A 27,689-nucleotide genomic window follows, 5' to 3' on the forward strand; every position below is an offset into this window, starting at 1 on the left:
AGACTGTAATTCACAAAATTTGACTGCTGCCAAGTCTTGATTGAACTGAAAAATAAGCAGATTAGACTGAAAGCTTTGCTCAGTAGGCTTAAAATAGGGACATCCTCCCTAATAAACTAATATTGAACATAATAGTGTTATTAACTTATGTCTTAAACTGTAAGATGATAATGACGTTATTGCCAAAATCCGTCCGAACAAGCTTCTAATTCACGACGACGCCAGAAGTACCTCTAGAACTAATTTCCTCTCCAACCAACCCATCGGATCGTGCCCAGTGATTTGCAAATTTGGCGGCTAGAGCTCCCCGTCCATTCCTCCAGATCTGGTTTCTGGCCCGTTTGGTCTAGTTAATCATCCGACCTAATAATGCAAGATTTGACCTGACCGCCCTCCCCCCCCACAATCTCAAGCCCCTGAATTCGACGTCAAGGTTTGGCCGTATGCCACCCAACGCTGGCGTGACTCAGGGGGTTTCTCGGATTAGGTCGTGGGCCGCGTGATCTGGCCTCGGAAGAATTTACAGTTACAGCGCTTGCGCAAATTGATTCTCTTTCCCGGTCATGGGTGAGCTTTCGGAGTGTGTGCGTTTGTTGGGGTTCATCGTGTTTTTTTTTTTAGTTTTGGTGTCTTGAAGAACTTTGTACACCCAAATTCTTTGATGAGGTTGTCAGCGGTTCTTGCTTTGAATGACAGTCGACAAATTGACAGAAATGCTGACAATCAATGTTTCGCAAAGTATACGACATTGATTGTCAGCAGTCTTTCTTTTGGATGTAGTTCTACGGTTGTTCAGCAGTCTTTTCTGATGGGTTTGAGAAACTTCTTCAAAAGCTTGAGATGTTTTCGGGTCCAGCTGGCCAAATAACCGAGGCTGCACGTGACACGAGGTGTTGACCACGAAGAAGAATGCAAATGAGATTATAAAAAGACTATCATTAACTTTTTGTGCCGGAGCGAAGCCCGATGCCGTTGTCTAGTTTAGCTACGCTGTTTTTCCAGATCTTCGGCGTCTCGCGCTTGGTGTTGTTTTTGTGAAGATGTTCCCCAACTCCTCCATTTGGGTCGCGTCACCGGAGGTCCAGAGCGATTCGCAGGGTTGCCGTTATCGAATCGAATCGGAAGATTCCACGCCACCGGCTCGAACACACCAACACCTTTGGGTTTCGATGTCTTTGTGAAATGTTGATTAATAAAAACGTGCTGCTCGACGCGAGAAACGAGTTTTTGGTCTGCACTGTTTTGTCATAAATTTTCAAAGCCTCTTAACATTTTTGGAATTCGTAACCGTCTCTCAATTGAGGTCTCGCCGAGGTGCGTACGACGCCCACAGACTGTATTGTCGACACCTTGCAGGCCCAGTCGTTAACATTTTTTAATAGTTTTAGCTTTAAGGGGGGTTTTGCCCAATTTGAACGACATTTAACCAGAGACCTTCCTTTTATTTCAGATTTCCTCATCCATTCGATGTCTCAATTACTTCATCCGCTGTGAATTGGATTAATCGATAAGGTGAGTATCTTAAACCACAACACATATCTGGTTGACATTTCTCCCACAAGTCACACTACCTTTACGATCTTCAAGAAATGCTCAAACAAAAAGTCGTCATACACATCAACGTTCCGTCAAGTCGAGCTCGCCACTCATCACTTCTGACGATGAGAGACAACAATGGAATCATCCTCATCTGCATTTCCAAGAACATCTTACCTCCGCTGCCATTTCGATTTCACTTGTCCGCGCGATTTTTTGTTTGTTTCTTCTCTTATTTGCCCAGCAAAATTCCAGTCACGTGAGAATTCCTGCGAAAGCTCGTCTCAAGAACACACTCTCTACACGGCCACACCCAGCTGGAGATTGGATTGGGCATCTCATCTTCTGGGAAGATGTGCGCGAAGGTTTCCGATTTCTTAACTTTGCAGATTTTTAGAAAAAAAAAGGATGCATAATAGTCGGGGAGCACCCACGACGTGATTAATGAAAGGGATCTGGCGAGTTATCGCGCGACGAGGGGTCCATAATTGTATTCTGGATTTTGATGGGTGGAGAATTTTGTGTAAATTCTTGGCGGTTGTGCAAGGTTAAAGAATCGGATGCAGGGAATTTAGAGGAGCTTTTACTTTCAGGTTCCAGAAAGGGCTTCAAGGATTGAAAAAGGTTGTTCTCAGAATTATTTTAAGTTTGGTTAATGTGGGTTATATAAGACTCCAGCCAAATTGGAGACGTGATCTTTGAGTGTAGACCTAATGACAATGCAAAAAAAAAAAAAAAAAATATGAAATAGAAAATGTAATCATTGACAAGTTTCATAAAATTCATAATTGTTCGAAATTTCAGTGTTGCCAGGTCTTGATTTTGATAATTAAAAAAAAATCAAATCTCTTTCCCACGATGTACAGAAAGACACTTGGCACCAGCCAACTTTGCAAAATTATATATGAAAAACATTATTATATGAATTTCGATGTCTCAATAGTCAATACAGTGTTGCCAGCTGGTCACATGTTGTGACTTATCAGGAAAAGGTATTTAAAACACATTCGTAGACAAAATCTGGAGTTTTCTTTGAAAAGGTCCAATAAACCAAATTTTCAGTTTTTGCTTTTTGGGTGTTTTTTAATACCCCTGACTCAAGGCGGTTTCAAAAACATCCAAAAAGCAGAAACTGACAATTTGGTTTAAAGGACCTTTAAAATTTTTTGCATATCGTCGCTTGTGTATTTCACAAAAAAAAATTCATGGGACTAAAGACCTTTAGCCGGGTCAAATAATGCACTTTTAATTGCTGGATTTTAAAAGAAATTCAAATATTTATTTTAGAAATTTGCTCTTGATTTGCTCATTGAATTATATGCGAACTTGACCAGCTTCAGTATTTTTCCTCGTTGGAGCAGTTCACTCAGATTTCGGCCATTCAATTTTTTTGTATTTTTTAATTCGACTGAAACTTTTTTTGTGCCTTCGGTATGCCAAAAGAAGCCATTTTGCATCATTAGTTTGTCCATATAATTCTCCATACAAATTTGGCAGCTGTCCATACAAAAACGATGCATGAAAATTAAAAAATCTGTATCTTTTGAAGGAATTTTTTGATCGATTTGGTGTCTTTGGCAAAGTTGTAGGTATGGATATGGACTACACTGAAAAAAAAGATACACGATAAAAAAACATTTGGTGATTTTTAATTTAACTTTTTGTCACTTAAACTTGATTTGCAAAAACACGATTTTTCATTTTTGTTATATATGTTTTAGAGGACATAACTGGCCGACTTTTCAGAAATTTTCAGGTTGTGCAAAAAATCATTGACCGAGTTATGATTTTTTTAATTAATACTGATTTTTTCAAAAATCGAAACATAGGCCGCAAAAATTTTTCAATGTAAAATCAAATTTTCAATCAAAAAGTACTCAAGTGAAATTTTAATAAAGTGTACTGTTTTCAAGTTAAAGCCATTTTTAAGTTACTTTTTTGAAAATAGTCACAGTTTTTATTTTTTTTAAACAAGTGATCACCTTTGAAAAAAATATTTTTGAAAAGCTGAGAAAATTCTCTATATTTTACGATTTTGAACTTTGTTAATACGACCATTAGTTGCTGAGATATTGCCACATTGTTTAAAAACAGGAAAATTGATGTTTTCTAAGTCTCACCCAAACAACTTACCATTTTCTAATGTCGATATCTCAGCAACTAATGTTCCGATTTACAATGTTTAAATATGAAACATTCGTGAAATTTTCCGATCTCTCCGAAAAAAATAATTTCAAAATTTTTAAACCAATACTAATATTTAAAAAGGGCGTAATATTGAATATTTAGCCCTTCTGAAATGTTAGTCTTGATTTAAACAATGAAAATATTGTTTTCGAAAAGATCGGATAATTTCACGAATGTTTCATATTTTACAATGTTAAAATCGGACCATTAGTTGCTGAGATATAGACGTTAGAAAATGGTGGGTCGTTGGGGTGATATTTGGAAAACATCAATTTACATGTTTTTAAAACATTGCAATGTATAATAATATATATATATATAATGCATGGTAATATCTCAGCAAATAAGGGTCGTATCAAAATAGTTCAACATCGCAAAATATAGAGAGATTTCTCAACTTTTCAAAAATGGGCAAACATGTGAACAAATTTGAATTAATGAAAAACTGCGACTGTTTTCAAAAAGTTTCTTAAAAATGGCTTTAACTTGAAAACGGTGCACTTTATCCAAATTTCACTAGAGTACTTCTTGATTGCAAATTTGATTTTACATAGAAAAATGAAGTTGAAAAATTTTTGCGAACGATATTTCGATTTTTTCAACAATTAGTATTGATTAAACAATTCATAACTCGGTTAAAGATTTTTTGCCTGTTCTGTAAATTTCTGAAAAGTTGGCATTTTATGTCCTCTAAAACATATCAAAAAATAAAAAAAAAAATAAAATCAAGTTTTAGTGACAAAAAGTTAAATTAAAAATCACAAAAAAAAAAATTACCCCTGTTTATTTTTTTTTCAGTGCAGTCCATATACATACCTACAACTTTGCCGAAGACACCAAATCGATCAAAAAGTTCCTTCAAAAGATACAGATTTTTGAATTTTCATACATCGTTTTTGTATGGAGAGCTGCCAAATTTGTATGGAGAATTATATGGACGAACTAATGATGCAAAATGGCTTCTTTGGGCATACCGAAGGCACAAAAAAAAATTCATTCGGATTAAAAAATACAACAATTAAAATTAAAAAAAGTACTGATTTCGTAGAGAATTGCTCGTTGGCGTAAAAACCATTTTTTTATTCGTCGATTTCGATCACCACAAAGCCAAGCATTTTTCTCAAAAGACTCTTGCCGACAACAGCCAATAATCCGTATCAATAGCTTTGCTGATTAGAGTGTGGCTGCCACGAGGAAGAACCTGCTCCAATAGGCTCGAAACTGGAAGTGCTGCCAACTCGACAAAAGTGATTAAAAAAACTAAGCAAACATTACGTCCACGATTTTTTTTGCTCAAATCATTGGAAAAACGCAAACTTTACGAGCGCGCTCGTAAAAAGTTGGTTTTAATTTCCAGTTTCCAGGAGAGTGCTGCCGATTCATGCTGGCACGAACGAACCCAATCGCCAACCATTGCCATTTTTATGAGTATGTTTTCAAGCATTTCGTCATGTTGCTGAACGACTCCGCACCCCAGCATCACATTATGCTTCTAGCGACTATGGAGTGATGTGGTTTTAGGGTGATACGTGAATTGCTGAACGATTTCAAATCGACTGGAATCAACCACTTTAAACAGTCATGTTAAATTTTGAATTTGATGCTGAAATGCCCAAATAAATCATGGTTAAGCATTCCATTGTGATCTCGCCCTCAACGGGGGAGTATCGACTCCCTCGTGCCACTTGCCGGCCAGGTGTGTAACCCGATAGCTTTCTGATCTAACGAAACGTTGAAGGTCGGAATGTGGTCCGCGGTGGTTGTGCAACGTGCTAGACCCAACCCAACCCTCTTGCTGTGTGAGATTTGGGGAATTTTCGGTCGTATTTTTTCAAGGTCTCTCCTTCTTGAAAACCCCTGAGTGGACTCGGCAAACAAAACAATAAAAAAAGAGCAGCTTAAAGCGAAATTAATGGGAAGCAGGATTCTTCCGCCAGGAATTACATAAAAACGCTATCGTGTTGGTTCCCCCACTCGATGACTAATCAGCGGGGGGTTTCTGCCCGTAGGGTTCTCTGGACGCTGACGAAATTCGCGGAACACTGGTCGAGCTGGTCGAGAGGGATGATCCGTTCTGATGATGAATTGGTTTCAGGGAATTTTGGGCGATTTCATGGTTTTGAGTTTTACCTTTCTAATCTTGCTCTAAAAATGAGTCCATGCTTCGTAGATCTACCGTCAGGCATACTTATCAAACCAGGTCTTACATAGAATGTTTAGAAAAATATTATATAAATATTTAGAAAAATTTAACGTAACACAACCATCTATCACAACAAGTCGTTTTCATGGAAATATAACGCTTAAAACAGCACGGTACAAAAATACCTTGGAATTGAATGTTTGAAAACATCAATGTCAAATGAATCAAAAATTGGCAAAAATAATGAACTTTTGAAACGTTCAAGTTCAAAATTTGTATTTTCTCAGAATTGAAAAAGTGCAATAAACACTTTTTGTTTAACTATTTATTGCACAGAAAAAAATAATGTAAATTTGGAAGCTTTAATTTTGGAAGGTTGAATATTACCTCTTTAAGGATGTAATTTTACCTCAATTTAGACTCAAAAATTGACATTTCACCAGAAAAGTGGTAAAATTACACATTTCCAGAGGTAAAATTACACATTTTTTCTGACATAAAAGATGTACCCCTTCCCAGATGTAATATTACCATGATTTTTTTTCTGTGTGTATTCCAGAGCAGACGGAAATAACGTGGGAATAACATTTTTTTGATATTTGAAAATACTAAAAGCCGATAATATTTTCTGTTATTAATAACAAGATTTGTTATTCGCCGTAATGACTTTTATTGTTATTAGATTGTTATTGTAATAACATTCTAATAACTATTTAAGTTATTCTTCGAACAAATCTTTGTTATTATTTTTTTGTTATTTAAACAACTAATCCAATCATCCCAATAATAGTTGGAGGAATTGTTCCATGACAAAAAAATGTGATTCCCAAGTTATTTTGGCTTTCAATCAATATCAGACTAATAACAAATTTTGTTATGATAACATAAACTGTTATTCAACTCTTATATATTCCATAAAACTTTCTGTTATTTTAACAGTATTTATTATTGAAATGGCATGAATTTAGTTATTACCGTCTGTTCGGGTTACTTTAATTGGATGATACTTTGTGTTTACCTTTTCTATGTCCAAAGAAGTCATTTTAGTTCGTCAATTATAGTTTCATGCAATCTTGACAGCTCCATAAACAAAGGCTATTTAAATATTTAAAAAAAATCTGTATCATAAGAACAGATTTTCTGATCGATATTGTGTCTTGGACAAAAATTGTAAGGTTACACTTAGTAGTAGTTTGTAGTTAAACTCTAAAAAAAATTCATGTCTTTAGCTTTGGCACAACTTAATTAAAATTAAATCATTTTTTTTCTAAAACAAAAAAAAAAATTACATTGACTTTTATTTTTGTTTTGAAAAAAATCCAATCAAAGAGTACTTATGATACCGAGCACTGTTTTCGTTTTCTAATTTTTTTTTTGATAAGGCTGGTACAAATGTTATTAAAAGAAACGACCTTGGCAGAGTCGAGGGACAAATTTAAAAAAAAATATATGCATCAGCCCTAAAGAAAATTTCAAAAGGATCAGAAAATTTCTTACAGCTTTTTAGTTATATCCACTAAAAATGTTTTTTTTTTGTTGATAACGTGACTTTTTTTTACCTTAAAAGTCAAGTTCAAGCTTATCAAACTCTATAAATAACGTCATGATTCGAATTCCCAGACGCTTTGAAACCCGGACACCTCATCTTGTTTTATCAATTATTTGGATTATGAATGTCAAAACTGTGTCTTTTGATGAATTCTAACATCAACTTTCATTTAAAGTTTGTTTGAACGCTGTAGTTAATGTCAAAACATTTAAATTAAATAAAATTATAAGATTACCAAACATTCGAAACATTTCACGTGAAATATTTCATAGGCGTCCGAAGCACCGGCAAGGCAAAGCATAAATTCATGGTTTTGATTTCCTTAAATTCTAGCAAATTTTTATATAAAATATCGATTGTTTTGATGTTAACAGCTTATTCGAGACCTAAAGAATGCCATTCACTAACATTTCAGTCCAAATTTGTGCGATTCATTAGCAAAAACGAGTGTCATTTTAATTTTCAAATTCTGATGAAAAATTGTCAGAAAAGACATATTTCGCATGCATTCTCTTAAAGCTGACTGTTAATACTACATACATGATATTTCTTCATTTCCAACTTATTACATGATTTTTTGTCAGCTTTAACGAAAATTATATGCTACTAAGTGTCGGGATTTCGAATCATGACGTTATATATTTTTTCGAGGAGATGAGAAAACTAACTATAAATTTGTTTCAAAGATGTTCAAGATTGTACCAATAGTTGCTGAGATGAAGCCTCCGAATGAAAATTACACAAGAAAAATCAGGTTTCCTCTACATCACCAAAATAGCGTAGAATTTTAAGCGTAGCTTTAGAATAAATATTTATTTGTTGCCATTGAAAATCGGACGCATATTTGCTAAGTTATCGTCACTTAAAAATTCATCACTATTTTGGTGATGCAGATATTGATCCTTGCACTGTAACTTGGATTTATCCCGCACTTTTCTCTCGCACTTTTGACAACAAGAATTTGAAAAACTAGGCAACCAGTAGTTTTTTATTCACATTCACAAAGCTTACTTTTCTGTTCCAAATATAAAAGATTCGAATAGTATTGCGCAATTCTCACTAACTTGGACTTCGCACTAAATTATTGCTATCGATCGCACTATTGCGACTTGTCAAACTGGCTTGGGAAATTTTAATTTCCTCAAAAAATGATCAAAGCGAGCCGATGTTGCTCACCTGTCAATCGCAATTTTAAAGTGCGAATGTCCAGTTTGGTGAAAACTGCGACATGAAATGTAAATAAACAACTGCTGGTTGCCTAGTTTTTGGAAATCTTGTTGTCAAAAGTGCGAAAGAAAAGTGCGGGCCAAATCCGAGTTACAGTGCAAGGATCAATAACACTTTGCATAAAAAATGCTGAAAATTTCTACTTTTGAGCACTAAAATGGATGCTGAAAAGTTGAACTTTTCAACACTTGTTTAGGAAAGTAATACTTTTCAACATTTTTTTTTGTTTTGAACGGTTACATTTGACTTATAATTGAAGCCAAACATTTCATTAGAGCACAAAACTTAAAACCACGATTCGAGAGAATCGTTTGCAAAAGTGCTTGAATGCTTCTTAATTTATGTTGACTGTCGCAATAAAACTGACAATTCAAAAAAAAAATCGATCGATATTATGCCCTTTTAACTTTCCAACTGTTGATTATAATCGGCCCTTTTTAAATGCAATTCCGAAGAGAAACGAGTGGGCACTAAAGCGCTGTCACCGGATTGTTGTTTTGAATAATGTTTTTTTTCAGGAATTCAGTGGAAATTTTGATAATTGGAGAAGTTTTGTGATTGAATAGTGTAGATAAGGTTCATAAATAAGATAAGATTCTTCAAAAGTGTACTGAACAGTTGCCGCAGGACCGTATTAAATATTGTATTTCGATGAAGTTTTTTTTCCGGAGGAATCCTTGGTGATAAGTAAACCAAACTTTGTTTTGAAGTGAATTATCATTAAGAATGTATTAAAAAAATAAATTTATAACACAAAAAGTTCATCAATTATGCAAAACTAACGAAAACATTTGAACTTTTTTTTTTGGTTTGGAGTAAACATTGTAATGTTCCCTTCTATGTTTTTGATTTTATCAATAGGAATTGTTTGCTACCAATCTGATTGAGTAGGGAGTGTACTAATGAATGGAATAGAGGAATAATCCCAAATGTTTACTTTTTGGTTTTGTTCCCTAATGAATTTTCCGGAATTGCATAAAATGTTGTATGGAACTTGTTATATTTATCCATCTTAGTGAACCACGTTGGATAAATGTATGACTCGTGCTGAAAAAATCTAGTCATCTGAGGGGACACAGATGACAAATTCCAGCCAAAGCTAACTTAAAACCCTACGCTGTGTGCTCGGATTTCGAATTCAAAACCAAACCGAACGGGAAACTTGACGATTTCTGATGGAAACAAGTCAAAAATACCAGCTATGGATCCAAATCAAATAAAAACTAATCCTACATCTTCCGGATCATAAATAGCTACTGCTGCTGAAGTTATGAGTTTCCAAACTCTTGGCGGTTGTCACAGCCTCCGAAGTAGCAACAGAAGATTAGCTGGTTGGACGCAAATTGAAACTATTTTCAGCGATCTTATCCGAGTTTGGTTCCGTAATCGAAGCCGTTGATTGAAATGGTCGTCTAGCATAACTTTTTTCTTTATGGTTCAAGGAAATGCAAAAAAAACACAGTATTTACCGCCATCGAACACAACTGGACCAGATGATCCGATCTCAATTTGTTGGACAGTATTATTTAACGACATCGATCGGTTGTGGGGTACATACCCGGCACTAACTTGACGTGGCCATCATCGCGCGCATTATGCGAAAGGTTCCGATCCGTCACCGTTGAAGCATAACACACTCGCGATGACTCGTTTGGCTTAGAATAAAGCTCGATCGACCTTTCATGGTGATGTGCGCCTAACCAGCTGCACCGATCGCTGTCAGTTAGAAGCAGATGAACGTCGCTGGAATTTTGATTGAGCGCCGTTTGTGCCATCAATGGATATTTTTTGCGAGTGTGGTAGTTGAGGGTGACAGCTTTTTTTTTGTTTTTTAATTGATTTATTACAGAATCTTTGTCACAGTTGACAAATTTCAATCAATTTTGCATAAATAAATATTCTAGAAATCAGAAGTATGAGTAAATATTGACTTTTTCTGATTGAGCTATCACCCTGCTTGTTAAAATAGTTGCAATATTCAGTGTCCTACAGAATTCTAATGCTGTAACGAAGATTAATTAAAAGTAAATCAATCTGAGTTATTTTATAATTTCCTCGTTCAAACTACTAACAAAGCTCCATGAATCAACTACAACCCTGCTGGTGAACTCGGACTCGGCCGATCGATGTTCGGTAATCGCTGACTTAATGTCACCCGGCGGTGTGTCGTCGCCAACATTCCAGCATAAACCTTCGCGTGGTTGGCATACAAACAGGGGAAGGCCTTCGAACGCCCAGGTTGACTCATGATCGTGTAGGAGTACCCGCGCGGTACCCAGCTTAAATCCTTCCCGAGGCCATCATCGGGGGGCCGCTCCTAAGGTTGATTCCGCAAATCGATAGTAAACTTTTGTCAAGTTCAGGTCGCGCCGAGTACGTGTTTGGACTTTCGCTTTCGCGCGTGTTCGCTTTGGTCAACTGATTTAACTTGGTTTAGGGGGCTGGTTTGTTGGGTAGGGGAAGCACTCCTATTTTGAAGTAGTTTGTTTAAATATTATCTTACCTTTTAATGTAGATTGGAAGGAACATTGCTCATGTCAATTTACTTAAGTAAAGTTTTTATGTCCTTCAACAAGCTTTTTTGACAAAAAAAAAACTGAACTTATCTCCTAGTAATATACTATTTCTAGTAGTCCACTGATATTGCGAAATTAATCTTGTGGACGTATTTGTACCGAAGGCACTCCCATGTTTAAGGTGTTGAGATCTATGGCCCACCCCCTCGTTAAACCGCGATGGTTTGAAAGTGTTTGTCGAAAAAAATGTTTGTGAATTTGGAGGTTCAATTTCTTTGATTCTACAGTTTCTACTTCTTACCCAATCCTAGTAAAACCGAGAGTATAGTTTAGCATTTCACCTGAGGATCGCCAAACCTGCTACGATCGCGGTTTAGTCCAACTGCCCAGATTGCCCAAAATGGGCTCCCCTACTAGAGTTTTCGAGTTTTTCACATCTTCATTGGGCGCAAAATTTGGTGCAGATCGAAATTGTGGAAATTGAACGTCTGAAATCGAGGCCACACCCTCCCGGGTGGGCGCCATTGCAAATGTTTTGGCCAGGTGATTAATTGCACACTAGTACCAGAGGCGCGCACACACCAAGATCTACGTGTGAACTGTGTGCCGAGGGTTGAAATTTGATATGTTGGAAGTTGTTTTACAAACAATGCGTCTGTGGTAAATCAATTTCTTAATACGAGGTTGGTCTGGGCTCTGGCGTGCCTCGCTGGCATAAATTGAGGCTCGATTTCATTTCCTTCAGTCGAATTACTAGATTAGTGTAGAAGCGAGATAAGCCGAGTTATTATATGTACAGAGCACGCATGGGCTATATGAGGTACGATACTAGTTTGTTTAAATGAAACTTTCATAAGCGTGTATTTCACCTATCATTTTCGGTGGGAAAAAGTATACTTTTCAACCTGAATAAACACCTAATTTTAATTTGAAATTGCTTCCATCAGTTACGCGACAATCCCTTGATTGCCCTCCTATAGCACATTCACGTGACCTGTACTTTGCATTTTTGATTGTTGCGATCCTCCCCAAGCAGCGCACTTTGTCAGATAAACGTATTTCCTAACTGGTTGTATAACCAATCCGCCTTGTTGTCACAACTTGTTCTACAACTCCTGTGAACTGGAAAAAGCGCACTTTTTTCTGTTGTATAACTTGCCAGAAAAAGATCCAAGTTATCAGAGTAAGTTGTACAATTGTATTTGACAACACTTTTCCATCTAACAAGAGATTCAACGAAAAAAAGGGGCGTGGTTTACGGCTGTGCTGTCAAATCAAAGCGCACACTGGAAAGGAAAGTTAGATTGAAAACAGCTATCTAACCGGCGACTAACTTACATGTCAACAAACGTTTCTTATTAGAATTGTAGTCAACGACGAAGCTAATTAAAAAAGTACGCTTGTTTCTGCAAGATTCATTTAAAATAATTCGAAATTGAATTAAAAAAAAAGAAAAACAATCATGGAGCGCATGTGATTAGTGTGAAAATCCCTGCATGGAGAACTTTTAGATTTTCCTTTTTTGATGAACTTCCTCTGTCCCAAGATTCGATCCGATGACTTCGACGATTTGTTGTTATCTCCACGGCAGGTCCAGGCGCGCTTCCACATCTCTCCACGGGGCTTCATAGTAAACAAGCTGGCCCAAGCGTCAATAAGAAGGCTGCTGTCTGTTTTGTTAGCTAAAGAACTTAATTCCAACGAAGGCTGTCATTGGAATTGAAGTTATATAAGTTTGTTTCAAATCAGTTTTTATAACTCCAATATATAACTTTGTTATAACAAACCGTTTCAACTGTCATTTCGATTACCGTACCACGGAGCAACATTGAAAATCGGTGTCATTTCAATTTGTTGTTTTCTCTATCATGAACTCCATAAGCTGATAATTTTTGTAGCTTTTACCAGCGATATGTTCACAAATGAATCGGTCAACAATTAAATCTATTGCAATCTTCAATACATAAACATTTTTGAAACTCTAAATTCCTCATGTACAAATTTACACCACCTAACAACACGCAATGTCATGTTGAATATGTATGTTGAGCATCAGTTATATAATCTATTCTCCGATAACATTTGTGTAACAAAGCGAAAAAACCTAAGGTTATTTATAGAATGGTTGGTCACGCCCATTTTTTAGAAGATGCCGTCACATGACAATGTTAGATAAGCAGTGAAACAAACAGTGCCATATTGTTTTTATTCAACAAACTGTTTTCGAGTAAAACATTGCAGATGAAACAGTATCTTGGCATATCAGCACTTTGACGTTCAATTACAGCTCATAAAAAGTGTTTTCAAGTGAAATAAAGTGATAAATAGCTCAATAGGAAGTGAGCAAGTAAGTTTCTATCAAAAGTGTTCCAAAATAAATTGTTTTAATAGTGAAAATCAGCAAATTCGATGGAGTTAGGAGCGAGTGCATATTGCCTATGTTGTGTGTAAAAGTTAGAAAAGAGTGAAGTTGACTGTGTTTTAACACTTGTATAGCACACATCTCATGAGTTACATAAGTCAGTTATACAAGTAGTGAAACAAACTGATATGTAACTAACGTTAACATTTTTTCTCGTATGTTGATCCAAAACAGCTGTCTAACTATTATTCAACAGTCGACAAGTTATGAGTGCTACTTGGGTCGGCTATCAAATACATCGCGCCATCCAGTCACCACAGTGACCGTGACCACGTCAATCACACCGGGTGACTGCAACGCGCGTACTAGCAAAAACAGACGACGAACCTCAAAAGCTATCGTTTAATGATGCACGTTCGCTCGTTTTTCTTTGCGTTAAAGTCCTAACTGGGTCAGTGTGTGCGATGCGAAGTTGGCTACCAGCTGCGCTGAAACTGGAGTAGCACAATTTGGCGAGATTAATTTTCGACCCTTTCGATCAGATGATCTCTCTGAACTCACGTGGCTCGGTACTTGTCCGTGGATGATTGGCTTTTGACTTGAGCTGTTCGGGCACTCCACGAAGAGTGTTTCTTCCGAAACAAGTAGCTCACTCGAATACATTACCCACCACTCGTTATGCAATTGCTGCGATGATGGATGACGAAAGCAGGAGGAACCACGCGAGGAGTAGGTAAACAAAAAATTTTGATAATCAATTTATTATGGCTGCACCATTATCTTATTATGACGGCATGTGCATGCAAACCTGCGGGCTTGTCCCGCGAGATCTGCTGCACCATATTGGCGGAGATCAAAACCGGGCAGGCATTTCGCAAATTCCGCGAGACTTACACAACGCCGCGCGCAATGTGTGTCTGTGGAATCTGTACCAGGAGGAACTGTATCAAATCGTTGGCATCTCTTCCGCCACTGCTGTCACGGTAATCTTGTGCGTGGAAGTCGATGACGTGCGATGGTTAGTGTTTATGCAAAATAATTTTGATGATCAGATTTTTGGACAAATTGTCCAAACTTGATCTGCATACTCCAGCTTGATCTATGATGTTGGCATGCATCATAAAAATGTCTAACATGCTCAAAATTGGCCATGGGAACAATTTTTGCAGAATCCCGGATATGGATTTTATTTCTATTTTTTTTATTTATATATATGTATTTATATATGGTTCACCCGTACAAGTTTCCATACAATTTTGGCAGCTGTCCATACAAAAATTCCAAAATTTTTATCTTTTAAATGAATTTTCTGATCGATATGGTGTCTTAGGCAATGTTGTAGGTATTGATCATTACTTTTTAGAAAAAAAAAGAATCACGAAATAATTTGTTTTGCCAATTTTTTAATTATCTTTATTTTCGAGGCGGACGCAAAAAATTCTAAGTGTAAATATAGGTATTCGGTGCCCTCTCCCCGTGCCATACCTTCACACTTAGGAGACCCGGGAGGCGGATTCTTGTCACTAAAAGAACGATACACACCTGTGGATCCGTTGACGAAACTGAAGGTTTAAGAGGGTTACAATAAGGTGTTACGTCGATTCCGTTTTTTTTATTTTCTAAAAAAGTAATTTCTCAAAATCTTTTTTATTATTTTGTATATGTTTGAGGGAAAAAACCTGTAAATTTTGCTGCCGAGTTTTGATTTTTTGAAAGAAATGTGTGTTTTTCGAAAAATATAAATCCATCCCAATATTTTTCGTACAAGTACTAACAGATTTTTTTGGTAAATTGCACCATTTTTCAAATATTCAACATAACGCCCTTTAGAAATGTAAGTCTAGATTCCAAAATTTGTCAATGTTTTAATTAAGGGGATCAGAATTCACAAATGTTTCATTTTTTAATATTGAAATTATCCTGCTTGTTTCTCAGAAATCAAAGTTCCAATCCAATGTTTCTTAGATGAAATTTTAGGTAATTTTCTGATATTTCGAAAAAAATATTTTCAAGGGATGTCACTAGGGTGCCCAGAAAAAAATGACCCCCTGCTCCACAAGCGGAAACCGGGTTTTTATATTATTTTAAACATCTGTGCAAATTTTGAGCGCAATTGGTTGAGCGTAACCCATTGATACCCGAGTCTGAAGATCTCGAAAACGGTGCACTAAATAAACATTTCTTTCAAGATCTTTTTGATTGCTGATTTGATGTTACATTTAAAACAAAAGCAGTCTAATGAAAAAAATAATTGGGATTTCATTTTTTTTTTCAAAAAATCTTAATTCAGCGGCAAAATTTGCCGTGCTATTCTTTGCATCTAAAGTTGCGGGTTTTTTTACCACTAAACAAATTATAAAAGGGCAATTCTCTACCAACTCACACGAAATCGGGAAAAGTTGCCCCGACCCCTCTTCAATTTGCGTGCCTTTGTCCCTGATCACGAATCCAAGGTCTGTTTTTTGATACCTCGTGACGGAGGGACTGTACGACCCCTTCCATTTTTAAACATGTGAAAAAAGAGATGTTTTTCAATAATTTGCAGCCTGAAACGGTGATGAGATGGAAATTTGGTGTCAAAGGGACTTTTATGTAAAATTAAACGCCCGATTTGATAGCGTACTCAGAATTCCGAAAAAACGTATTTTTCATCGAAAAATACACTAAAAAAGTTTTAAAAATTCTCCCATTTTCCGTTATTAGACTGTAAAATTTTTTTGGAACATGTCATTTTATGGGAAATTTAATGTGCTTTTCGAATCTACATTGACCCAGAAGGGTCATTTTTTCATTTAGAACAAAAATTTTCATTTTAAAATTTCGTGTTTTTTTCTAACTTTGCAGGGTTATTTTTTAGAGTGTAACAATACAAAGTTGTAGAGCAGACAATCACAAAAATTTTAATATATAGACATAAGGGGTTTGCTTATAAACATCACGAGTTATTGAGCAATTCTCTGAGATTTCGGTCATTCGATTTTTTTTGTATTTTTTAATCCGGCTGAAACTTTTTTGGTGCCTTCGGTATGCCCAAAGAAGCCATTTTGCATCATTAGTTTGTCCATATAATTTTCCATACAAATTTGGCAGCTGTCCTTACAAAAATGATATGTGAAAATTCAAAAATCTGTATCTTTTGAAAGAATTTTTTGATCGATTTGGTGTCTTCGGCAAAGTTATAGGTATGGGTATGGACTACACTGAAAAAAATGATACACGGAAAAAAAAAATTTGGTGATTTTTAATTTAACTTTTTGTCACTAAAACTTGATTTGCAAAAAAACACTATTTTTATTTTTTTTTATTTTTTGATATGTTTTAGAGGACATAAAATGCCAACTTTTTAGAAATTTCCAGAATGGGCAAAAAATCTTTGACCGAGTTATGATTTTTTGAATCAATACTGATTTTTCAAATAATCGAAATATTGGTCGCAAAAATTTTTCAACTTTATTTTTCGATGTAAAATTAAATTTGCAATCAAAAAGTACTTTAGTGAATTTTTAATAAAGTGCACCGTTTTCAAGTTATAACCATTTATAGGTAACTTTTTTGAAAATAGTCACAGTTTTTCATTTTTTTAAATTAGTGCACATGTTTGCCCACCTTTGAAAAAAATATTTTTGAAAGGCTGAGAAAATTCTCTATATTTTGCTTTTTCGGACTTTGTTGATACGACCCTTAGTTGCTGAGATATTGCCATGCAAAGGTTAAAAAACAGGAAAATTGATGTTTTCTAAGTCTCACCAAAACAACCCACCATTTTCTAATGTCGATATCTCAGTAACTATAGGTCCGATTTACAATGTTAAAACATGAAACATTCGTGAAATTTTCCGATCTTTTCGAAAAAAATATATTTTCAAAAATTTAAAATCAAGACTAACATTTCAAAAGGGCGTAATATTGAATGTTTAACCCGTTTTCACCACGTTTTTCAGTCGATCAAAAGGGCGTAATATTGAATGTTTAACCCGTTTGAAATGTTAGTCTTGATTTGAAATTTTTGAAAATATTTTTTTCGAAAAGATCGAAAAATTTCACGAATGTTTCATGTTTTAACATTGTAAATCGGACCTATAGTTGCTGAGATATCGAAATTAGAAAATGGTGGGTTGTTTTGGTGAGACTTAGAAAACATCAATTTTCCTGTTTTTTAACCTTTGCATGGCAATATCTCAGCAACTAAGGGTCGTATCAACAAAGTCCGAAAAAGCAAACTGTAGAGAATTTTCTCAGCTTTTTAAAAATATTTTTTTCGAAGGTGAGCAAACATGGGCACTATTTTAAAAAAATGAAAAACTGTGACTATTTTCAAAAAAGTTACCTAAAAATGAATAACTTGAAAACGGTGCACTTTATCAAAAATTTACTAAAGTACTTTTTGATTGCATATTCGATTTTACATCGAAAAATGAAGTTGAAAAATTTTTGCGACCAATATTTCGATTTTTTTAAAAATCAGTTTTGATTCAAAAAATCATTACTCGGTCAAAGATTTTTTGCCCATTCTGGAAATTTCTGAAAAGTTGGCATTTTATGTCTTCTTAAACATATCAAAAAACAAAAAAAAAAAATAAAAATAGTGTTTTTTTGCAAATCAAGTTTTAGTGACAAAAACTTATATTAAAAATCAACAAATTTTTTTTACCGTGTATAATTTTTTTTCAGTGTAGTGCATATCCATACCTACAACTTTGCCGAAGACACCAAATCGATCAAAAAATTCCTTCAAAAGATACAGATTTTTGAATTTTCACATATCATTTTTGTATGGACAGCTGCCAAATTTGTATGGATTAAAAAATACAAAATTTAAAATTAAAGAAAAAAGACCGATTCCGTAGAGAACTGCTCATTGCGATTTTACGAAAAAAAAATTCGGAAAAACCTCGGATTCGTGATCAGGGACAAAAGTTACCCCTAAGGACAAAGTTTCACGCAAATCGAAGAGGGGTCGGGGCAACTGCTGTGTGAGTTGGCAGAGAATTACCCAAATTTAAAATGCTTTTTTGAGAAATGAATTGCTTGTGAACAAATAAAAAAATCGCCACTTTTTTTTGTCTTCCAGCTACCATTTTTTTAGTCCTCAACAATTCCTACAGCTAAAATATTTGCAATTTTTTTAATCAAGCCTCTGGCTAATTCTCCTCTCAAAGTTCCGGAAAAAACGTTTTTTTTTTATCAAAAAAAAGTTTCAAAATAGCTTTAAAATGCTGCTGCTTTTACACGTTACTCAAGTGTCAAATATCGAATTTAAATGTTTGATTTGTTGAAAATGATGATTTTGACCATTTTTGATCAGTTTTCAAAGTTTTTAACTCCTAAAACCTAATCGTGTGCCTTTGAATGTATTTTTTGCGGTAAGTTCAGCAAATTTGACGTTTGTGTGGCTCGTGCATTGCTAGAATGACAGGATTTTTTTTGAAAAATATATTTTAATGATAAACGACAGTATCTAGCATGTATCTTTATTTGCTTCATCCATAAAGTACGTCACGTTAAAATCAGCGAAAATTTACCCCCCCCCCTCCCCCCTTTGTCACGCTTTTCCTATACTTATAACATGCAATGTCACACTTGCTCAGACTCCCCCTCCCCCCCTAGAGCGTGACATACTTTATGGATGACGCCATTTTAGAAAAACAACAAACGTACAATTAGTCATTCTTATACTAAATTTGCTGAACTTTCCGAAAAAAAACTTTTAAAATAATACCATTTCAAAAAAATAAATAAATAAAATTTAGATAACTCGTGAAAAATACATGCAAACCCCTTATGACACATTCTCCAGCGACAAAAACGACACGTTTTGGCTGATAGGTCAATTATGTTAATGATTTATTTGTTGTTATATTGGTAAAATCAATGTTTATAATAATTAAAGCATGACTTATAAATTTGTAAGAAACCGAAAAAGGTCGAAATTTCTCTATGTCTCACTCCGTTGCAACGTCACGGAGTGATCGTTGTGGTTAATAAAAAAAATCGACATAAAATTAGTTTTCCGTACAGTCATCCCTCATATTCGGAACAGTTTACAGATCGGCCAATATTCAAAAAATCATAGCAAATCGATAATTGAACTTAATGATTCGCTTTTACCTTCATTTGAAAGATTTTCTTGCAATGTTTCTAATGCTGTATCGAACATCTGCAAATTTTTACTTTTATATCAAGTTTTTGAAGAAAAACTTTGACCCTTGAAATCCACAAATTTGGAACACTTTTTTCTTACGGATGTAAACAAACTTTGGATCTCTCCAGGAGTACATATTTGTAACAAAAAAATGACTTCACACACTGAAACCAGTGAAACTCAAGCTTAGTGATGTTTTATCCATGGTCTGATAACTTTTTTTGTGAAAATATCAGTTAAATTCAGGTGTTCCACAATTGTGAGAGGCACAATAACATCCCACAATCATGGAACAGGCCATTTGGAGGCAGTGTTTTGATGCTATGGATAAAATAGTCTTGAAATTAAGTTCTTTGTTTAAAAAGTACTACTTTCACTAGTGAAATAGTAAGAGAATGTCCAAATAAAGGTCCTAAAAATAGTAGGGTCGTGAGAAAAGCTGCATTTGGCGTGCTATTGACAATTTATCACAAAAGTGTTCCGAATTTGTGGGTGTTCCGAATATGTGGGATGACTGTAGTCACAATCTATGGAAAATTTAATTTCCAATCCGAATCTGTAATAATACTTTAGTTTGGGACAGCTTTTGATATCATACGAGCCATATTTCAAAAAAAAAAAAAAAAAATGAAAAATTTCGTTATGTTGCAACGCCGGAATGTGTTTAATACATATTTTTTGTTATTGTCTGTGGCAAATTGGGCTGTTTTAGTTCACGTTTTAATTGGTTTTGGATATAAAGTGCTCTAGAGAATGCTGTCCCTATTTGGACTGTAGTCCCAATTTGACCCAGATGACGCCATTGAGCGTCCAATTATATTTCCAAATCACTGAAAAACGTGGTGGAGTAAAAATTTTGAAAATTGAAAGGGGTCGTACCGCACCACCGTCACGAAATATCGAAAAATGGACCTTGAATTTGTGATCAGAGAACAAAAATACCCTTTAGCAAAGTTTCAAGGAAATCGAAGAGGGTTCGGAGCAACTACTGTGTGAGTTGGCGGAGAATTGCGCATTTGAAAAAAGTTACAAAGAATGTATAAAAAAAATATAAAAGATTTACTGAAAATGAATGTCAGAACATGTTAGTCACACTGAATTTCAGCAGTCCTTGATTTCGGTGCATTAGGAAAGAAATAATAAACTATCTTACAAGATGGAAGTGTGAAAGATCACACCGCAGCTGGGGCAATCACGCGTCTTAACAAATTGCGCCTCGTTATGGTCAATCATTGCAATTCATTTGCTGGTAGAGGGCGCGATACGGTAGTCTATCGTGCAGAGGCACGTTGAAATGCACGAAGATCTATGGTAATAATGTCTTCATTAGCTAAGCATTTCAGTCTGGGAATGCGTACAGAGATGGCGTGTGCGATGTGTGCGTACAACAATGGCTTGCACCAACGGGTGACTTCATTCGCGAAGGGGGAGCCTCTATTGTTAGTTAGCTGCAGAGTTTTTTTTTATGAAGGTCGTAGACTACGTGCCAGCATAAATTCTATGAAATTCCTGTGGTGGCTGGCGGAGAAAGTAGAATAATGGTGAGGAATGCTTGCATATAAATGTAAGAATCTAATTAAATAACAAAAAAAATAGTGAAAATATGATAAGAAGATAAGAATTCTAAAATCAACCACCAAATCACCTTCACAAACAATGTTTAGTTCTGGTGACTCGACTAACCTCCCATTAGTTCGCTGCATCGAATCGAATTATCCGCTGAATTGCTAAGTGGCTGCAAGACACCTCAATTACCGTCAGTGGTCTCGCGCCGGGATTGGACACGTATCGTTTCGAAAGTAAAAGTAAAGCCCACCCTCCGCAGTCTAACTTTGTCTCGGGTTTGCGTGTTGGGGGTTTCAAGAAAAATGCTCGCAAACCTCCCCCCGGGCAGGCGACGAACGACGACGCCCATGGGGATGTTGTTGCTGTTAAAAGTCGATTGAGAGTTTTATGATTAGTCTGCTTCCCCCGAGGGGGGGGGGGGGGTTCCTCTTACTTACGTGCGAGCATAAACAGTTTAGTTCGTGATTAGGTTGGTCGTAAACTTACGAGTTTTGCCTCGGTGGATGATTGTTGGTGGCCAGACTCGTCAGTCGCAGATAAGTTTTGAGCGTTTTTCGAGATTTTAGAAAAAATCAAATCTTTTGAGATCTATATTGTGGAAAGTTGTTGATGAAAAAAAGTTTGATACGTATATAATATATTTTCTTTTTGCCTTCCTCACTGAGGTAAGGCTATAATCCTGCTCTAAAAATGAACTTTGTATAAAAACGTCGTAGACCCACCTTCATGTATACATATCGACTCAGAATCGAAAACTGAACAAATGTATGTAAACCATGTCCGGGTCCATCATCCGACCCATCGTTGGTTAGGTTATCAAAAGACCTTTCAAACGAGTCCAAAACATTGATGATCTGGCAACCCTGTCTTGAGATATGCCCACTTAAGTGATATTGATGTACTTTTTGGAAGCCGGATCTCACTTAAATGTATGTAAACTATGTCCGGATCCACCATCCGACCTATCGTTGGTTAGGTTATCAAAAGATCTTTCCAACGAGTCCAAAACATTGAAGATCTGGCAACCCTGTCTCGAGATATGGCCACTTAAGTGACATTTATGTACTTTTTTGAAGCCGGATCTCACTTAAATGTATGTAAACTATGTCCGGATCCACCATTCAACCCATCGTTGGTTAGGTTATCAAAAGACCTTTCCAACGAGTTTAAAACATTGATGATCTGGCAACCCTGTCTCGAGGTATGGCCACTTAAGTGAAATTTATGTACTTTTTGAAAGCCGGATCTCACTTAAATGTATGTAAACTATGTCCGGATCCACCATCCGACCTATCGTTGGTTAGGTTATCAAAAGACCTTTCCAACGAGTCCAAAACATTGAAGATCTGGCAACCCTGTCTCGAGATATGGCCACTTAAGTGACATTTATGTACTTTTTTGAAGCCGGATCTCACTTAAATGTATGTAAACTATGTCCGGATCCACCATTCAACCCATAGTTGGTTAGGTTATCAAAAGACCTTTCCAACGAGTTTAAAACATTGATGATCTGGCAACCCTGTCTCGAGGTATGGCCACTTAAGTGAAATTTATGTACTTTTTGAAAGCCGGATCTCACTTAAATGTATGTAAACTATGTCCGGATCCACCATCCGACCTATCGTTGGTTAGGTTATCAAAAGATCTTTCCAACGAGTCCAAAACATTGAAGATCTGGCAACCCTGTCTCGAGATATGGCCACTTAAGTGACATTTATGTACTTTTTTGAAGCCGGATCTCACTTAAATGTATGTAAACTATGTCCGGATCCACCATTCAACCCATCGTTGGTTAGGTTATCAAAAGACCTTTCCAACGAGTTTAAAACATTGATGATCTGGCAACCCTGTCTCGAGGTATGGCCACTTAAGTGAAATTTATGTACTTTTTGAAAGCCGGATCTCACTTAAATGTATGTAAACTATGTCCGGATCCACCATCCGACCTATCGTTGGTTAGGTTATCAAAAGACCTTTCCAACGAGTCCAAAACATTGAAGATCTGGCAACCCTGTCTCGAGATATGGCCACTTAAGTGACATTTATGTACTTTTTTGAATCCGGATCTCACTTAAATGTATGTAAAACATGTCCGGATCCATCATCCGACCCATTGTTGGTTAGGTTATCAAAAGACCTTTCCAACGAGTCCAAAACATTGAAGATCTGGCAACCCTGTCTCGAGATATGGCCACTTAAGTGACATTTATGTACTTTTTTGAAGCCGGATCTCACTTAAATGTATGTAAACTATGTCCGGATCCACCATTCAACCCATCGTTGGTTAGGTTATCAAAAGACCTTTCCAACAAGTCCAAAACATTGAAGATCTGGCAACCCTGTCTCGAGGTATGACCACTTAAGTGATATTTATGTACTTTTTTATTCTGGATCTTAAAAATAGATGAAATTTTTGTACAATTCCATCATATCAGCAATTGTTGGTAATAAGTGAGGAAGGCTCCAACCACATAGGTGGATTAAGTTAGTTTTTTATTTATATGTTATAATTTTCATTCTCATTCAAATGGATGACAATTAGTTTTTATGGATTGGTTTATGATCGTATTTATAATGTTAATTTTTCTTCTTTTTGCAGGTAACTATTACACATTTGACTGCATTAACCGGTAAGGTGGGTTACTAAATTTTACTATATAAAACACCTGTGAGAAATTTATTTTAATTAGTAAATTTTTTCAAGAGATTTGGATGATTTTGATTTGATAAATTCTGTAAAGCTGGACAGTCGTTGTTAAACTTTGACCTTCAATGTTTGTACTTCAAAATGAAAAATTATAGAGAATAAGTGAGTGTTCTTTCAGCTCGTAAAACTGTATCAAGTGAGATTAGATTATCGTTCCATTAGACAAAGTTGCCTCGCAAAAACTCTCGTACAATTCACAGAATTCTGAACTTTATGTTCCTGTTGGGCAAAATGTTCCCTCCTTTAAATTTATAGCTCAACCATTCCGGAGTTCGTCGTCGACGGCGTCACATCTAGGCAATCCCTCTTCTGATGACCGGTTGTTGGTCAGCTGCACGAACGAGCGCGCGCCCCTAGCCCGATGAATAATGAGCCGTCATTACCCGGGAGAGTGTTGAACTGGCGAGGCCCTGAAAGTCGTGCACATTATTTGCCAAAGACTGGACCGCGCGCGACATAGGTCCAGGGCGATACTTGAACTGGCCGGGCTGGGCTCGCTTCAAACGCTTCGATAGAGGAACCCGAACAGACGGTAATAACTTAATTCATACCATTTCAATAACAAATACTGTTAAAATAACAACAAGTGTTATGGATTCTTCTTGAAAAATCAATGTTTGCGTAAGAGTTAATTAGCAGTTAAACATATATCATAACAAAATTTGTTATTGGTCTGATATTGATTGAAAGCCAAAACAACTTTGGAATAAAATTTTTTTGTTATGGAAGAATATCGACAACTGTTATTGGATTATCGGATTAGTTGTTAAAATAACAAAAAATAATAACAAAGATTTGATCGAAGAATAACTAAAAATGTTATTAGTCTTTTAATACAATAACAATTCAATAACTAAAAAATCATAACGACAAATAACAAATCTTGTTATAAATAACATTAAATGTTATTGACCTAATATTTTCAAATATCAAAAAATGTTATTTCAAAGTTATTTCCGTCTGCTCGGGATTTCTCTGGAGAACTAGAATTTGGTCGTTTTTTTTAGATTAATTTCTTTTATTTACGATATGCTCTCCAAACTAGTTCAAACTATAGATCTTCTCTTAGTTGTTTGAAAATTTGAACCAACAAGAATGTTTCGAAAAATTTCACTTCCCAAAGAACTGCTCTGCATTCGTACCCCGACGACCGTCTAGACCTCGCCAAGTGCTGAACAACACGGCGAAGATCACGCCTCATCACGCAGTCACCGCCGCGGGCTGGCAGGTCGGTCGGCCTGCCGGCCGGTCTGAAGAAGATAAAGAACACCTTGGAAGAAGGTTCGTCCACACACACACACACACACAGGTCATTCAACCAGCACTTCTCTGATGGTCGACGCTCTTGGACTGCCGTTTGAACTGGGTGAACTTTTAGTTTTGGTCAATTTGCTTCATGTTTTGTTGATTTTGTACTGATCCTTGTTGATTGAATTGCTACTGCTGCTTGTTCAACTTGTACCGATTGCACAGAAGTTGCGTTCAATCGAACGCCGTTGACACACCAAGGTTGGCGAGTTGAACAGAGGAGGTACATTTAATTGTAGTCTCACTTTGTTGATGAGTTCGGTTTCAGCAACTCCGTGAATCAACTTGGGCTTGATTTAATATTTGCCGGTTGCTAAATGTTGGAACCTGAACGGACCGTGACGGTCGTCAAAAATTATCACGTTTTGCTCCGCATGATGGTGATGGAAGTGTGAAATAATTGCTTGAGATATTTTGCAATTTGGTGAGATGGACCGTCATGTAAGACCAGGTGACGTACACGCATTTTTAAAAATCAAGGATTAGCAGTTCTCTAGAATTAAGAAAAGAGAAAAATTTGTTTTTAATTTTCGTATTTTTTTGATTTGGTAAATGTATGTTCTCAAAAAGACGATGTGACGGAAACTTTTGAGCTCACTCGGATTTCAACAGGTTTTTGCCTCGGAAACAATGTTTTCATACAACGAAAATTTCACAAACTCGCGATTTGCGATTAACTGAAAAAATGGCTGTTCTAAATCCTAGAAAATGCGTTCAAATTGCCCCGTATTTCACCTTAAAGCATAGTTTGGAGTCCTATCAATAATGCTCTGATTGTTTTTGCCTGAATTTTTTTAGAATTTCTCTCAAACAACCATCTAAAAAATGCCATCAAAACCAATACCATCATCTATTTCTTAACAATTTTGCTTTTTGAACAATTAGCTTTTGTCATTTCAGTGCTATGATGCAACCATTTTAGAAAAATAAATACCGTAAAACGGGGTGATAGCCGGGGTGACTTTGATAGGTTTGCGATTTTTCCGCAAAATGAAGAGTACAATTAAAATACGTAAGGAATGGTTCAGAAACATACTGACCGTGGTAGAGAAGTGTTCAAAGTACCTCATGAAGAACTTTTCATAAATTTTTAAAAAGTTTATAAAGTTAGTTAACTATAGTTAAGAAAATGTGGATGAAAGTCATTATTTTAAACTTCTCAAAGTGTCATGATTTTCTCAATGAACATGATTTTTAATCGGAAAACGGAATGCATTTTCGGATTCTTTGAACAATTTTCCACTAGGAGAAGGTTAAATAAGTTTGTAAATAATAAATAATATGTGTTTTTGAAACACAATTTAAAAAAATCTCCAAATTTATAGGCAAATTCAGTTGAACAAATTTCATGTAAAATGTGAAAACTTGTGATTCGTGCTTCGAATTCAGTATAAAATGCAATATAAATCGATAATTTAATAAACAAAACAATTTTTAACAAATGTCAGGCAAAATTCAGACTTTTTTAACAATTTTACCTAAAATTTATATGTATTTTGTTAAAAAGCTTATAAACTTAGTTAACTTAATATAAACATTGATTTTTTTTCTTACAAACTATATCAGCTACTTTAGTGATGGTACATTTAACGTACAAATAAAGTTTGAACATCTTAAATATGATTTTAACAAGAAAAACTATGACTATCAAAGTCACCCCGGAATTAAAACCAAGAATTTTTAACGTAACTATTTTTCTAAACACTATTGAAAAAAACTTTTTTTTCCAAAATAGTGCATGGACTTTGTGTGGCCTACCCCAGTACATGTTTTAAAAATAATAATCTTGAGAAAAACCTTACCTGTTGGAAAATGTTCTAAAAACAAATTGAAATCCTATCAAAGTCACCCCGGTTTACGGTATGGTGATTTTTAAAAAATCTCTAATTAAAACTCAATTTTATTACTTGTATCAGTGTTTTAGCTACAGCCAGCATTTTTATGTTTCCTAACCTTGTGCATTGTTTTGTGACATCAATTTACAAGCAAAATCATTGATTTTTATTGATTTGACTGTGTGACGTAAGCGCCATTACGATGAAAAGCCTTTTAAATAACCCGTTTTTTAGTACATTAAAATCATTTTTTTCAAGATTTTAATGAAAATTTTATTTTTATTAAAATTAAACATATGAACAGTCCAGACCCGATTATCCGAAGCCATGATTATCTGAAGTTTGATTATCCGGAGGTTTGTATGGGACTTCGGATAACCGGGCAGACAATATTCATGCCATTTCAATAACAAATACTGTAAAAATAACAAAAAGTGTTATGGATTCTTCTTGAAAAATCATTTTTTGCATAACGGTTAGATAACAGTTTTTGTTATCATAACAAAGTTTGTTATTGGTCTGATATTGGTTGAAAGCCAAAACAACTTTGGAATAACATTTTTTTGTTATGGAAGAATACCTCCAACTGTTATTGGGAAAATGGGATAAAA

At 35.6% G+C, this 27,689-nt stretch overlaps 1 protein-coding gene across 3 annotated transcripts in view; it reads left to right on the forward strand.

Annotated features, from left to right (window-relative positions):
* The window catches only part of LOC6039401, a 114,604-nt gene that overhangs the window by 42,678 nt on the left and 44,237 nt on the right, over window positions 1–27,689 (forward strand). For all 3 annotated transcript variants that reach the window (XM_038259992.1, XM_038259995.1, XM_038259993.1), the window contains exon 3: window positions 1,451–1,512. The gene's annotated coding sequence lies outside the window, so the exon portion shown is untranslated. The remainder of the gene's footprint in view (window positions 1–1,450; window positions 1,513–27,689) is intronic.

Source organism: Culex quinquefasciatus, chromosome 3, assembly GCF_015732765.1.
Source record: "Culex quinquefasciatus strain JHB chromosome 3, VPISU_Cqui_1.0_pri_paternal, whole genome shotgun sequence".
In the NCBI taxonomy this organism is placed as follows: Eukaryota; Metazoa; Arthropoda; class Insecta; order Diptera; family Culicidae; genus Culex; species Culex quinquefasciatus.